The sequence below is a fragment of the Eschrichtius robustus genome, chromosome 16, assembly GCF_028021215.1.
Source record: "Eschrichtius robustus isolate mEscRob2 chromosome 16, mEscRob2.pri, whole genome shotgun sequence".
In the NCBI taxonomy this organism is placed as follows: domain Eukaryota; kingdom Metazoa; phylum Chordata; class Mammalia; order Artiodactyla; family Eschrichtiidae; genus Eschrichtius; species Eschrichtius robustus.
In genome coordinates this window covers 25,582,430-25,596,005 of record NC_090839.1, presented here as the reverse complement: position 1 = coordinate 25,596,005, position 13,576 = coordinate 25,582,430, and the positions used below count along the sequence as shown (strand labels likewise).

The 13,576-nt window shown below is 46.6% G+C and overlaps 1 protein-coding gene across 5 annotated transcripts in view; it reads left to right on the top strand.

Annotated features, from left to right (window-relative positions):
- The first annotated feature begins 12,369 nt into the window (after positions 1-12,369).
- The window catches only part of RALY (RALY heterogeneous nuclear ribonucleoprotein), an 80,537-nt gene continuing 79,330 nt past the window's right edge, over positions 12,370-13,576 (top strand). For 2 of the 5 annotated variants that reach the window (XM_068566139.1, XM_068566141.1), the window contains exon 1: positions 12,379-12,812. The gene's annotated coding sequence lies outside the window, so the exon portion shown is untranslated. Of the gene's footprint in view, positions 12,844-13,576 lie in introns of all 5 variants that reach the window. The other 3 variants (XM_068566142.1, XM_068566140.1, XM_068566143.1) reach the window with 3 other exon arrangements.

Genomic DNA, 13,576 nt, shown 5'->3' with positions numbered 1-13,576 from the left:
TTTTCTCCCATTCTGAGGGTTTTCTTTTTGTCTTGTTTGTAGTTTCCTTTGCTTTGCAAAAGCTTTTAAGTTTCATTAGGTCCCATTTGTTTATTTTTGTTTTTATTTCCATTGCTCTAGGAGGTGGATCAAAAAAGATCTTGCTGTGATTTATGTCAAAGAGTGTTCTTCCTATGTTTTCCTCTAAGAGTTTTATAGTATCTGGTCTTACATTATGTCTCTAATCCATTTTGATTTTATTTTTGTGTATGGTGTTAGGGAGTGTTCTAATTTCCTTCTTTTACATGTAGCTGTCCAGTTTTCCCAGCACCACTTATTGAAGAGACTGTCTTTTCTCCATTGTATATCCTTGCATCCTTTGTCATAGATTAGTTGACCATAGGTACATGGGTTTATCTCTGTGCTTTCTATCCTGTTCCATTGACCTATATTTCTGTTTTTGTGCCAGTACCATTATTGTCTTGATTACTGTAGCTTTGTAGTATAGTCTGAAGTCAGGGAGTCTGATTCCTCCAGCTCGTTTTTTCCCCTCAAGACTTCTTTGGCTATTTGGGGTCTTTTGTGTCTTCATACAAATTTTAAGATTTTTTGTTCTAGTTCTGTAAAAAATGCCACTGGTAATTTGATAGGGATTGAATTGAATCTGTAGATATTTTGGGTAGTATAGTCATTTTCACAATATTGAGTCTTCCAATAGAAGAACATGGTATATCTTTCCATCTGTTTGTGTCATCTTTGACTTCTTTCATCAGTGTCTTATAGTTTTCTGAGTACAGGTCTTTTACCTCCGTAGGGAGGTTTATTCCTAAGTGTTTTATTCTTTTTGTTGCAATGGTGAATGGGATTGTTTCCTTAATTTCTCTTTCTGATCTTTCATTGTTAGTGTATAGGAATGCAAGAGATTTCTGTGCATTAATTTTGTATCCTGCAACTTTACCAAATTCATTGATTAGCTCTAGTAGTTTTCTGGTGGCATCTTTAGGATTCTCTATGTATAGTATCATGTCATCTGCAAACAATGACAGTTTTACATCTTCTTTTCCAATTTGTATTCCTTTTATTTCTTTTTCTTCTCTGATTACTGTGGCTAGGACTTCCAAAACTATGTTGACTAATAGTGGTGAGGTGGACATCCTTGTCTTGTTCCTGACCTTAGAGGAAATGCTTTCAGTGTTTCACCATTGAGAATGATGTTTGCTGTGGGTTTGTCGTATATGGCCTTTATTATGCTGAGGTAGGTTCCCTCTATGCCCACTTTCTGGAGAGTTTTTATCATAAATGGGTGTTGAATTTTGTCAAAAGCTTTTTCAGCATCTATTGAGATGATCACATGGTTTTTATTCTTCGGTTTGTTAATATGGTGTATCACATTGATTGACTTGCATATACTGAAGAATCCTTGCATCCCTGGGATAAATCCCACTTGATCATGGTGTGTGATCCCTTTAATGTGTTGTTGGATTCTGTTTGCTAGTATTTTGTTGAGGATTTTTGCATCTATATTCATCAGTGATATTGGTCTGTAATTTTCTTTTTTTGTAGTATCTTTGTCTGGTTTTGGTATCGGGGTGATGGTGGCCTCATTGAATGAGTTTGGGAGTGTTTCTTCTTCTGCAATTTTTTGGAAGAGTTTGAGAAGGATGGGTGTTAGCTCTTCGCTAAATGTTTGATAAAATTCACCTGTGAAGCCATCTGGTCCTGGGCTTTTGTTTGTTGGAAGATTTTTAGTCACAGTTTCAATTTCATTACTTGTGATTGGTCTGTTCATATTTTCTATTTCTTCCTGGTTCAGTCTTGGAAGGTTATACCTTTCTAAGAATTTGTTCATTTCTTCCAGGTTGTCCATTTTGTTGGCATAAAGTTGCTTGTAGTAGTCTCTTAGGATGCTTTGTATTTCTGCGGTGTCTGTTGCAACTTCTCCTTTTTCATTTCTAATCTTATTGATTTGAGTCCTCTCCCTCTTTTTCTTGATGACTCTGGCTAAAGGTTTATCGATTTTGTTTATCTTCTCAAAGAACCAGCTTTTAGTTTTATTGATCTTTGCTATTGTTTTCTTTGTTTCTATTTCATTTATTTCTGCTCTGATCTTTATGATTTCTTTCCTTCTACTAACTTTGACAATTCCCCATATTACTTATATGAGGCATAGAGAGGTTAAGGAACTTGCCCTGGTTCACACAGCTAGTAAAAGGCAGAGCTAGGATTCAAACTCAGGCAGTCTAACTTTGGCATCCACACTCTTTATGGGCTGGACCAAGAATGGGAGTGGATGTTCATAGGAAAGTCAGGAACTGATGTCAGTAAGAGGGGGACATGATACTGTGCAGGCAAAAACAGTATCTGTAACTGACAACCACCCATTAACACCCTTTAAAAACATGATGTATCACTTAGAGCACAATTTGAAGAACAACGTTTTGTTCTTTATGCAGAAACCTGCATAATTGTGCATCTTCCTCTCTATTCCAGCTAGGACTCTTTTAGTCTTAGGGTCTCCTGATTGGATCCAAAGCTAAGTTTTTGGGCCACATGGTCAAGAACTCTTGAGGTACAACAGCAAAAAGAACATCTGACTGAGAACTGTTAAAATATGGAGAAGTGGATTTGGAGAAGCAGATGGAGAATATAAAGGGGAATGTGGTGGACAATTGCAGAAATGCATCTGGGAGGCCAGGACAGAAGCAAGATAGATTGAAAAATCTCAGGAAGTGTGTGTGATTCTTCTGAATATTGGGGGTGGGGAGGGGGTGGAAGGCCTTGCGTATCTGTTATTTCCTGGGCACTCAATCCTTTTTGAATAAGATGCTCTAGAGATGGTTTTTCTCATTAGAACAGATGCCACAGACGCAAAGCTTTCCTTGTTTATATTTCTTCTAATGTTCTTCTGCTTGAGCAAGCGAGCCCTTAATGTCAATTTCAATTAATGTCGCAGCATCTGATCTTGGTGTTGCTTCTTATGGATGCAATGGGTGGGGTTGGGGGTGGAGCGAAGTTCACTGGGAAGTGGGGGGAGGTGTCCCCTCTTGTTAGGTGACTGGAAGGCCCTGGTGAGGGAGGCATTGGGAGGGAAGGTGTGGCATGATTTTCTCCCTACTTGATGAAGGCCATACTTTAAAGATGCTAGCCTGTCTATTGTTTGATAAAAAAAACTAATTTGGAGACCTAGTAGTAAGGTAGAGAGGAGAGACAAGGCTCTGAGGGCTGAGCCGGTGAGAAATGTGACACACACAACCTTGCATTGACCTATGAGAGCTTCCCCCATAACCTAGAACTGCCAGGAGCAGGTGCTCCTAGCCTGCTATCTACTATCATGGGGATCCCCTAATTCTGCCACAAAGCTGGTGGTCTCACACTAGTGTGAGTGTGACCTGAATTCAGCATGGCAGTGGGATGGAGCAGTTTGGGGTAGGGGAAGCAGGGCAAGGTTCATAGAGAGGCAGAGACAATCACAGTCTGCCAACTCTTCTTCCTTCTCTTCCTTCCTTCCTTCCTAACAAAGGGATTTCCTTTGTTCCCTGCCAGAGGGAATTTGTTTGGGATAGAGAAGATATGGATTCATGTTTTCCAAGAGACCAACCTCAGGAATGATTCTCTTCCCTTTGAGAAGTCAGGGCTCTTGTTTTTCATCTTCTTTATCATCAATAACAATCATTAGAAGACATTACCATTTCTTGAGGAACTTCTATGTGTCAGGGGATACTATACACATTATTTCTAGTCTTCCCAGCAACTGTCAAGGTAAGCATAACTTATGCCCACTTTACAGAGGTGCAATTTGGGGCTTAGCTTCAGGAGCTTGTCCAGTAAGAGACAGGTTTGGGGTTGGAACTAAGGCCTGATCATTTGATTTCTGGCTCTGATGTCACAGATGATTGAACACTTGGGAGCTCCAGGCTCCTAAGACTTGCCAACAGGTGCATCCAAATGTTAAACACAGAATTTAACCTGCCCTGGAGTAGAAGTTGAGAAGGCTCTAGCCCTAGTTCTGCAACTCTCCTGCTTTCAGCGTATGTGACGTGTGTGTTCCCCTCTCTAGGCCTACTTCTCTATCTGTAAAATGGGCAAGTTGGACTAAATGTCTCCAAAGGTCAGCTCAATCCAGTCTAACCTGAGAGCACTCATGGGGGCTTCTTGTTTGACTGTGCTGGAAGGCTACAAAAGTGGACAAGACAGGCTTCCATGCTCTAGTTGAGCTGGATGCATGCTTTAATAGTTATAAACCAAGGGCAACAAATCTTGGAGAGTGAAGCATTTCATTTATACTTAGCTAATTGCAAATGTGTGTGGCAAGGGAGATAAGATAGGCTTCTTGGAGGAGAGAAATTCTCCTTCCCCTCTGACCATATGGTTCCAACAGGCACTGCCATCTACTTATTCACCCAACCTCTCTATTCACAATGATTGGTTAAAGGGTAGGCACCTGGCTCAAGGTGGGCCGGTCACAGTACCTGGCCCCGCACCCATGGATAACTGGTCTAGGGATGAGCACCTACTCATGTTGGACCAATCTAAGTCCTTCCCTTAAGGAAGGCTTAAATTTCTGTCAAGACCAGAAGCAGAAAGCCTCTGTCTCACTAGTGGAGCAGCTGAGAGTTGTTGAGTGCTGAGAGCTGCTGCAGCCAAGTGTCCAGCCTTGAGGAGAAAAGCTCACACACAGAGAATGAAAGACAAGGACTGAGGAAAAAGAGTCCTAGCCACATCCAAGTCCCTGATCCCGTCATTTCAATTCTCTGAGCCTGGTTGTCCAGCCTTCCCATCAGTTCTGGGAGCTCCCCAATACCCTTTTAATAAATTCCTTTTCTGTTTCTGTTAGCCTGAGTTTTTGGGTTTTTTTTTTTTTTCAATTTGCAACTGAGAACCCTGGTTATATCCTGGGGCTCTGGGGCAATGCTAGCGGGGCTACTCCTCACCCAAGTCAAGGAGGGGCCAAAAGAGGGTTTATTCTCAAGCAGGTCGACAGGAAGGAGGGTGTGTCATTCCAGTTGGGAAGCGCATTAGCTTGGGAAGCAGGAATCCCTCCCTGTCAATGAACCTTAGGCAAATCTCTGTACCTTTCTGAGCCTCAGTTTCCTTTCCTTTCTGAGCCTCAGTTTCCTATCTGTTTCCTTATCACCTGGAATAGAATGGTGATTCTCAAAGCCGTGTTCTGCAACACCCTGTGGAGGGACCACTGTTTGAGGGTGGTTTGTGGCTGGGGTGGGGAAGCCTACTAGGCAGGACTCTGGGTTCCCCTCCCTCACTTCAAACAAAGCCACTCCCCTCCCCCATCTAATTATGCATTGCCTTTCTGTGAAAGGTCTGCCTTAAAAGAGGTCTCTGTAGCTTAACAGGTTTAAAACCCCTGGATGAGATGTCTTTGGGGACATTTTCTTTTCTAATAGTTCATGAGTTTATGGATTATAGGAGAAAGAATAACTTTCACACTGATGATAAAACCATTCTGAGTGTTTTGCTCTATGTCAGGCACTGAATGCTAAGTGCTCTACATACATTTGTCTTATTTTAAAAAGTCCTGGGGCTTCCCTGGTGGTGTACTGGTTAAGAATCTGCCTGCCAATACAGGGGACACGGGTTTGAGCCCTGGTCTGGGAAGATCCCACATGCTGCAGAGCAACTAAGCCCGTGCACCACAACTACTGAGCCTACAAGCCACAACTACTGAAGCCCACGTGCCTAGAGCCCATGCTCTGCAACAAGAGAAGCCATCGCAATGAGAACCCCGCACACTGCAATGAAGAGTAGCCCCCTCCCGCTGCAACTAGAGAAAGCCCACGTGCAGCAACAAAGACCCAACACAGCCGAAAATAAATAAATAAAATAAATTTAAAAAAATAACTTTACTGTTAATTAATAAACAAACAAACAAATAAATGAAAAGCCCTTAGGACTTCCCTGGTGGCCCAGTGGTTATGACTCCGTGCTCCCAATGCAGGGCGCCCGGGTTTGATCACTGGTTGGGGAACTAGATCCCGCATGCTGCAACTAAAGACCCTGCACACCGCAACAAAGATCCCACGTGCCACAACTAAGACCCGGTGCAGCCATATAAATAAATAAACAAGTAAAATATTTTAAAAATAAATTAAAAAATCCTACAGCAACCCTATGATGTGGGGTCAGATAAGAACGTGGGACTTATTGGTGCAGCCACTATGGAAAACAGTATGGAGGTTCCTCAAAAAACTAAAAGTAAAGTTGCCATACGATCCAGCAATCTCACTCCAGGGCATATATCCAGACAAAACTATAGTTTGAAAAGATACATGCACCCCTGTGTTCATAGCAGCACTATTCACAATAGCCAAGAAACAAACTAAATGTCCATTGACAGATGAATGGATAAAGAAGATGTGGGACACACACACACACACATACACACACATATATAATGGAATGTTACTCAACCATAAAAAAGAATGAAATAATGCCATTTGCAGCAACATGGATGGACCTAGAGATTATCATACTAAGTGAAGTCATAAAGAGAAAGACAAATACCATATGATATCATTTATATGTAGAATCTAAAATATGACATAAATGAACATATCTATGAAACAGAAACAGACTCACAGACATAGAGAACAGACTTGTGGTTGCCAAGGGGGAGAGGAGTGGGAGAGGGAAAGATTGGGAGTTTGGGACTAGCAGTTGCAAACTATTATATATAGGATGGATAAACAAGGTCCTACTGTATAGCACAGGGAAATATATTCAATATTCTGTGATAGACCATAATGGAAAAGAATATGAAAACGAATAAATATGTATAACTGAATCACTTTTCTGTACAGCAGAAATTAACACAACATTGTAAATCAACTATACTTCAATAAAATTAAAAAAAAATTAAATCAGGGGAAATAAAAAAGAACCTGGGACTTCAAAGGTGAAGTAACTTGCTCGAGAGCACACAGTGTTGTTAAGCAGTGAACGGGAGTTTGGATCCAAACTGATTAGAAGGCATGAACTGGCAGCCCACAGGCCAAACCCAGCCTTGAGATGTGTGTCTTTTGGCCAGCACAGTGTTTTTATTCTTTTTAAAATTTGAATTAGTTTCCAGCATTTAAAAACCAGAAGATTTTTGTGTAAGAATTTGAATTTAGAGCTTATTTTTCTTCTCAGACCTGGCAGCTGCCCACACTGGGAGCCCATACTCTCACATGAGTAGTAGGTGCCTTCTTTAGAAGGAGCGTGAACTCCCAGCTTGTTGCAGACCCCATGACTCCCTATTATCTTTTTTTTTTAATTTATTTTATTATTTATTTATTTATTTTTGGCTGCATTGGGTCTTTGTTGCTGTGCACGGGCTTTCTCCAGTTGTGGCGAGCAGGGGCTACTCTTTGTTGTGGTGTGCGGGCTTCTCGTTGCAGTGGTTTCACTTGTTGCAGAGCACGGGCTCTAGGCACACGGGCTTCAGTAGTTGTGGCACATTGGCTCATTAGTTGTGGCTCGCGGGCTCTAGAGCGCAGGCTCAGTAGTTGTGGCGCACAGGCTTAGTTGCTCAGCTGCATGTGGGATCTTCCCGGACCAGGGCTCAAACCCGTGTCCCCTGCATTGGCAGGCGGATTCTTAACCACTGCGCCACCAGGGAAGTCCCAACTCCCTATTATACCTGACCCACTTTGCTCATTTATGGTACTTACTTGGCTCTGTTGGTGTCTGATTTTGCAATCCCTGTTCTAATGACAAGCCTGTGTCTTCCTTAATGAATTCTTCCTTCTTGCATCCCTCCACCTCCATCTTCTCCTTCTTCAGGTCCTGCTGATTCTCCCCATCACCTCTCTGTTGTCTGCTCCCTCCTCTTCATTCGCCTGCTTTCCTCATTTCCTTTTTTCTTTGCCTCCAATGAAGACACCTGTTGGGTCCCTCTACTCTTCTCTCCCCTGAATCCATCTTCTTAATCCTAATCTGGGTAGCTCTACGAATATCATTGTCAAATCTCTGAAAAAGGATTTGCCCATTCAGGGTGAGCTCAGAAGGCAGAATTAATTCCAATGGTGGACAGAGGAGGTCACTGATAGCATGTGTTGGGGCTCAGATGGCCCTGGGTTCAAATCCTTGCTCCTTCACCTAACATTTGTGAGATATTGGCCTGTCACATTTTCTCATCCATGAAATGTGGACAAAAACAGATCCTAGAGTTGAACCAGATTGCTTTTAAAGGTTCTTCCAACCTTGACACTTTATCATTTCAAAGCAACTTCTGCTCAGAACCTTTCAATGATTCCCACCATCTATGAAGTTGAGTGGAGAAACCAGTTCCTCCAGATACTAGTTCTACCCTACCTTTTATATCTCATCTTTCTCAACTCAACTCATACCTTGCACTGCAGAAACACTTAGCTCTTACATTCCTGTCTTCATATTTGCTATTCCCTCTGTCTGGAATCCCCTCCAGCATTCTGTAAACAAATACCTCATAAAAATGTGAGGCATTAATACCTCCACCTGTTGAACCCTTCTCATCTGTTTTTGTTAGGAGGTCTGTTTTTATTGTAAATTACACACACACTCAAAATACTCAAACTCTAAAGACGTATTGGTCCATAGAAAAGTCCAGAGGTGAGTCAAGCTTCAGGTATGGCTTTATCAGGTCTCTGGCTCATTTTTTCTGCAATATTTTCTCAGTCCTACCCTCCTCTATGTGATGGCTTTGTTCTCTAGCTGACTTCCCTAATGGTGGCTGTGATGGTTAATTTTATGTGTTAACTTGATGGGCCTTAGCCCAGATAGCTGGTAAAACATTTCTGGGTGTGTCTTTGAGGGTGTTTCTGGAAGAGATTAGCATCTGAATTGGTAGACTAAGTAAAGAAAGGCAATGTGGGTGGGCATCATCCAATCTGGTGAAGCCTGAATAGAACAAAAAGACGGAAGGGTGAATTTGCTCCTTTGCTTGAGCTGAGACATCCATTTTCTCTTGCCCAGGACATTGGACATCGGTGTTCCTGGTTCTTGGGCTTTTGGACCTGGACTGAATTATACTATCGGCTTTCCTCATTCTCTAGCTTGCAGACGGTAGATCATGGAACTTCTCAAGCCCACACAACTGTTAACCAGTTCCCATAATAAATCTCTTCTATATATCTAAATATATATTATTGGTTCTGTTTCTTTGGAGAACCCTGACTAATATGGTGGCTAAGGAAAAATTCTGCCACAACTCTAGGCATCAGACCCTATATACCACACTGCTCAGAAGGCAAAAGGATGTCTCATCCTCATTCTTCGCCTTTATTGGACCAATAGTGGTAGATCTTTAATAATTAGAAGGTAGGACAGTATAGTGATTCAGCATGCAGGTTCTAAAGTTGGACCCCACCACTTATTAACTGTGTGACCTTGGGAAAGTTAATCTCCGTGCCAGAGCTTCTGTACAATAGGGATTATAATAGTACCTACCCCATAGGGCTGTTGTGGGAATCAGCTTGAAAAGCGCTTAGCAGATTGCCTGGCAACTAGTAAATGCTCCATGTTAGCTAGTGTTGCCAGCACGTTTCCTCAGAAACATCTCCCTTTATACTCTAATCTTCAGGGATTCTTCTGGACGATGCAGAGTATTCCTAGCATTTCTTTGTTGAATACATAGTCATTCATTCAACAAATATTAAATGAGGAACCACTGTTTTGGGTACTGAGGAATGAGCAAAACAGACAAAATCCTATCTTTGTGGTGATCACACTGTAGTGGAAGGTAGGGATGGGAGAGAAACAATAAACATGTAATATTTCAGGTGGCGATAAGTGCTATGGAGAAAAATTCAACAAGAAAGTGTGTGAGGAAGTGCAGAGGAGTGGAGCGTTGCTATTTTAAATGTGGGTCACTTCCTCAGAGAGGCCTGAGGAAGTGACATTTGAGCAGAGACCTGAAGGAGGAGTGAGCCATGCCAATACCTGGGAGGAGAGCATTTGAGGCAGACGCAAGAGCAAGTGCAAAGGCCCTAAGGTTAGCCGTATGCTTGGTATGTCCGAAGAACAGGATGGAGGCCAATGTGGCTGGAGTAGAGTGAGAGGTGGTGAGAGCAATACAATAGGGGATAAGAAGAGTAGGAGGCAGGTCACACAGGACCTTATAGGGCATGAACATAATCTTCAGTGTCAGCAGGATGCCAGCAGGGAAGACGATGTCACCTGCACAGGGAAGTTTTATAACTGAGGCCATGAACAGGAAGGGATGAGTGCTTCAACTTTCCTGGTGGGGTGGGGGTGCTGACGGGAGGTCAGAGAAGGCCTCTCAGAGGAGGTGGTTCTTGAGCTGAGTGTTGAAGGATGAACAGGAGGCATCTAGGCAGAAGGGAAGGAGCAATCCAAGTGCCTTATCAGAGGGTACTGAGAGATTGTGGTGTATTCAAGCAAACATGGTAAGGCTGGTACACAGAGAGGGAGGTGAGGAGCCAGGGAGTGGCCAGAAACAGAGCAGAGGAGGTTGGGAGGGGCCAGATACATTTTTTTAAAAAAATAGATTTATTTATTTATTTATTTATTTATTTATTTATTGGCTGCGTTGGGTCTTTGTTGCTGCCCGTGGGCTTTCTCTAGTTGCAGCGAGTGGGGGCTGCTCTTCATTGCAGTGTGCGGGCTTATTGCGGTGGCCTCTCTTGTTGCGGAGCACGGGCTCTAGGCATGCAGGCTTCAATAGCTGTGGTGCGTGGGCTCAGTAGTTGCGGCTCGTGGGCTCTAGAGCGCAGGCTAAGTAGTTGTGGCACACGGGCTTAGTTGCTCCCCAGCATGTGGGATCTTCCCGGACTAGGGCTCGAACCCGTGTCCCCTGCATTGGCAAGCGGATTCTTAACCACTGCGCCATCAGGGAAGCCCGGGGCCAGATTCATTAATTGGTTGACTGACTCATTCATCCACTCAAGTTTTTATTGAACACTAAGTCTGGTGACACAGTGCCATACACAACAGTCAAAGATTCCTGGTCTCATGGAACTTACCTTCTAGTGAGGAACATGGGCAAAAACACATAAACAGATCAGTAAATGACAAGACTAAGAAATGCCATGAAGGAAATGAACAAGAGATCAAACTAAAGAACATCTTTAAGCTGGGTGTTCAGGGAGGGCCTTTCTGAGGAGGTGATATTTAAGCAGAGACCTGAGGCATCAGAAGAGGTGGGGGAAGAACGTTCCTGGCCTTGGTCTCAGTTGTCACCATCTCTCTAATTTGATTTTTCTTCCTTTTGAAGCAGCGACAGGTCATCAAACAACACAAGTGTAGCTATAACTGCTGGTCTGGCAGAGCCAGGCAGGATTCATTTCAAACTCTGCTTCGTGCTCAGGAATCCAGTCTCTTAGGCAGGTTCTGGGGGAAGTGATGTGAAAAATACAATCACAGAATCACAGGTCGGACGATGCATGGAGAATTTGTCTTCCCAGAGTCCAGGGAAGACTACAGCTGAGGACTGAAGGGCTTACCATCCTCGTGTGCTCTGGTAAGACCCCTCCGGCTGTTCCTTGGAGGCTGGAACACTGATTTAGGCTTTGAGTTTTCGACAGGAGAACTCTATTCAGTAGTGAGGACAAACATCCAGATCCAGATCAAATTATAAAACATTTCTCGCACCCCAAAAGGGTAAAGCTGCTTGAATTTAACCTTTTTTTTATGTGAAAGTGGCATCTCCTCCCCAGACCCGCCCTCACGGCGGCGTCTCCGCCCACTCCCAAAGGGCAGCGTGGATCTTCGCCTTCTCTACTCACCAGGTTCCCTTCAAAGCGAAAGGCCCTGGCGCTCCGTCCCACTTCTTCTCTTCCGCATCCCTCGGGCACCGCCCACCGCCAACTAGTTTGGGACCCATCTCCAGGCCCCGCCCACCTCCAGCCCCCTCCCGAACCCCATCGCCTTTGGGTCACGCCTCCTTCCGGCTCCTCCCCAGAGTGGCCACCTTTGGGCCCCCTCCTCCCGGCTCAGCTTCCGGGCCCGCCTCTTTGTGTCCCGCTTCTGTCTTTCCTCCGTTTGGGGCTTCTCTTCAGCCCCGCCTCCAACACGCCCCGTTAAGGGCCCCTCCTCCCCCAACCTCGCCGGGGCCTCCCTCCACCCTTGACTCCTCCTCTGGGCAGGCCTCCCTTTAGCCCCGCCCACACCCCCTCCTTTCAAGCCCGTCTCTGCAAGGGCGCCAATGTCTTCCATGCTTGTCTCGCGCGCCTCTCTTCACTGCATCATCACTCTCTCAGCCCCGCCCCTCCTTACGCTCGGTTCCAGGGTAAACCAGTCTCTCTTCCCGCCCTAGCCCCGCCTCCTCAGGGTCCCACCTCAGTCCTTCCTCCCTGTCAGGCCCCTCCCCGGCCCCTCCTTCCTCTTCTCCCCGCCGTAGCTCTGGACCTTTCCAAAGCTAGGTTGAGGGGGTAGGAAGAGCCCCTGCGCCTCGGGGGCCCGGCTGTGTCATGGCGGGGCTGCGGACTCCTCGCGCTTGAGTCGCCGGGCCCGTCTCTAGAGACAGAGGCGGGGGCAGGGGGTGGCGGGAGCAGTGCCGGAGTCGCGGGCGGGGCCGAGTTGAGGGGAGCCGCTCCGGACGCCCCCACCCCGACGCGCCTCAGTGGTGCCGGCCAAGGGAAGGACTCGCGACTGCGGGGCTCGCGCCGCTGTCAGTGCGGCGGGGTGCGCGAGCAGCGCGGCGCAGGGTGGGCAAAGCAGAGAGAAGCTGAGGGGGCGGTAGCGGCGGCGGCGGCGACTCCCGCGCGTGTGATCAGTTCCTCACGCTGCGGCCGGGGCCGCCTTCTTCCTCCCTCCCTCGCTCCCTCCCATCCGCCCCCGAGTGCGGCGGCACCGCCTCCTTCCGCGCCGCGCGGCTTCCTCCAGACCTCTCAGCGCGGGTGAGTGGGGGCCGCGGGCGTCTCCTTAAAGGTACGGGGAGGGGGTGCTCCTTGCTCCTTTTTGGTCACCCACCTCTTCGCGCCGGTCGCTGCCTATTTTTAGAAACTCTGTTTTTTGGCCATGCGGGGAGTCCCGGGAGCCGGAGTAACTCCTGGCCCCCTCCCCCCGCACCTTCCCTCCACCCGGGCCTGCCGCCCTGGGTCCCGGCAGCCCTGGCGTTCCCTGCCCGCCTCCTCCCCGCGGGTCGGACCTGGGCCCGGAGTTGGCGGCGTGGGCCCGCGCCCGCTCGGAAGTTGGAGTCTTTTGTGTTCGCGCCCCGCCCCGCCCGGCGAGGGGAGGAGGGGGGAGCGGAGGCCGCGCTGGGGAGGCCTCGGGCGGGCCGGGCCCCGGCTCTGGCCTCGGCCCCGGGCTTCTTCCGACTCTCCCTCTCGGGCTGGGTCTGCGGGTTCCCGGAGGCGATCAAAACTGGTCCCGCCTCGCTCCCCACGGGCCTGAGCGCCTCCTCGGCCCCCCTTTCCCGGTCCTGGGCTTGTTGCACACCTTGGGCTTATAGAGGAACAACAGCAGACCCTTGAGCTGGGGCCGTGTTCCGCGCTTCACGCAGCCTTTTCGCCGCCGAGTCTCAGTTTGCTTTTCAGTGAACAGGGAGAAAGAAAGTCGCCTCGCAGGGTGTTTGTGGATTCAGGGAGGAAACTAATGTGTGAGAGAAGTGTTTAATACGAACAGGTAACATTTAATGGACTTGACTCAGGAACTTCGCAAG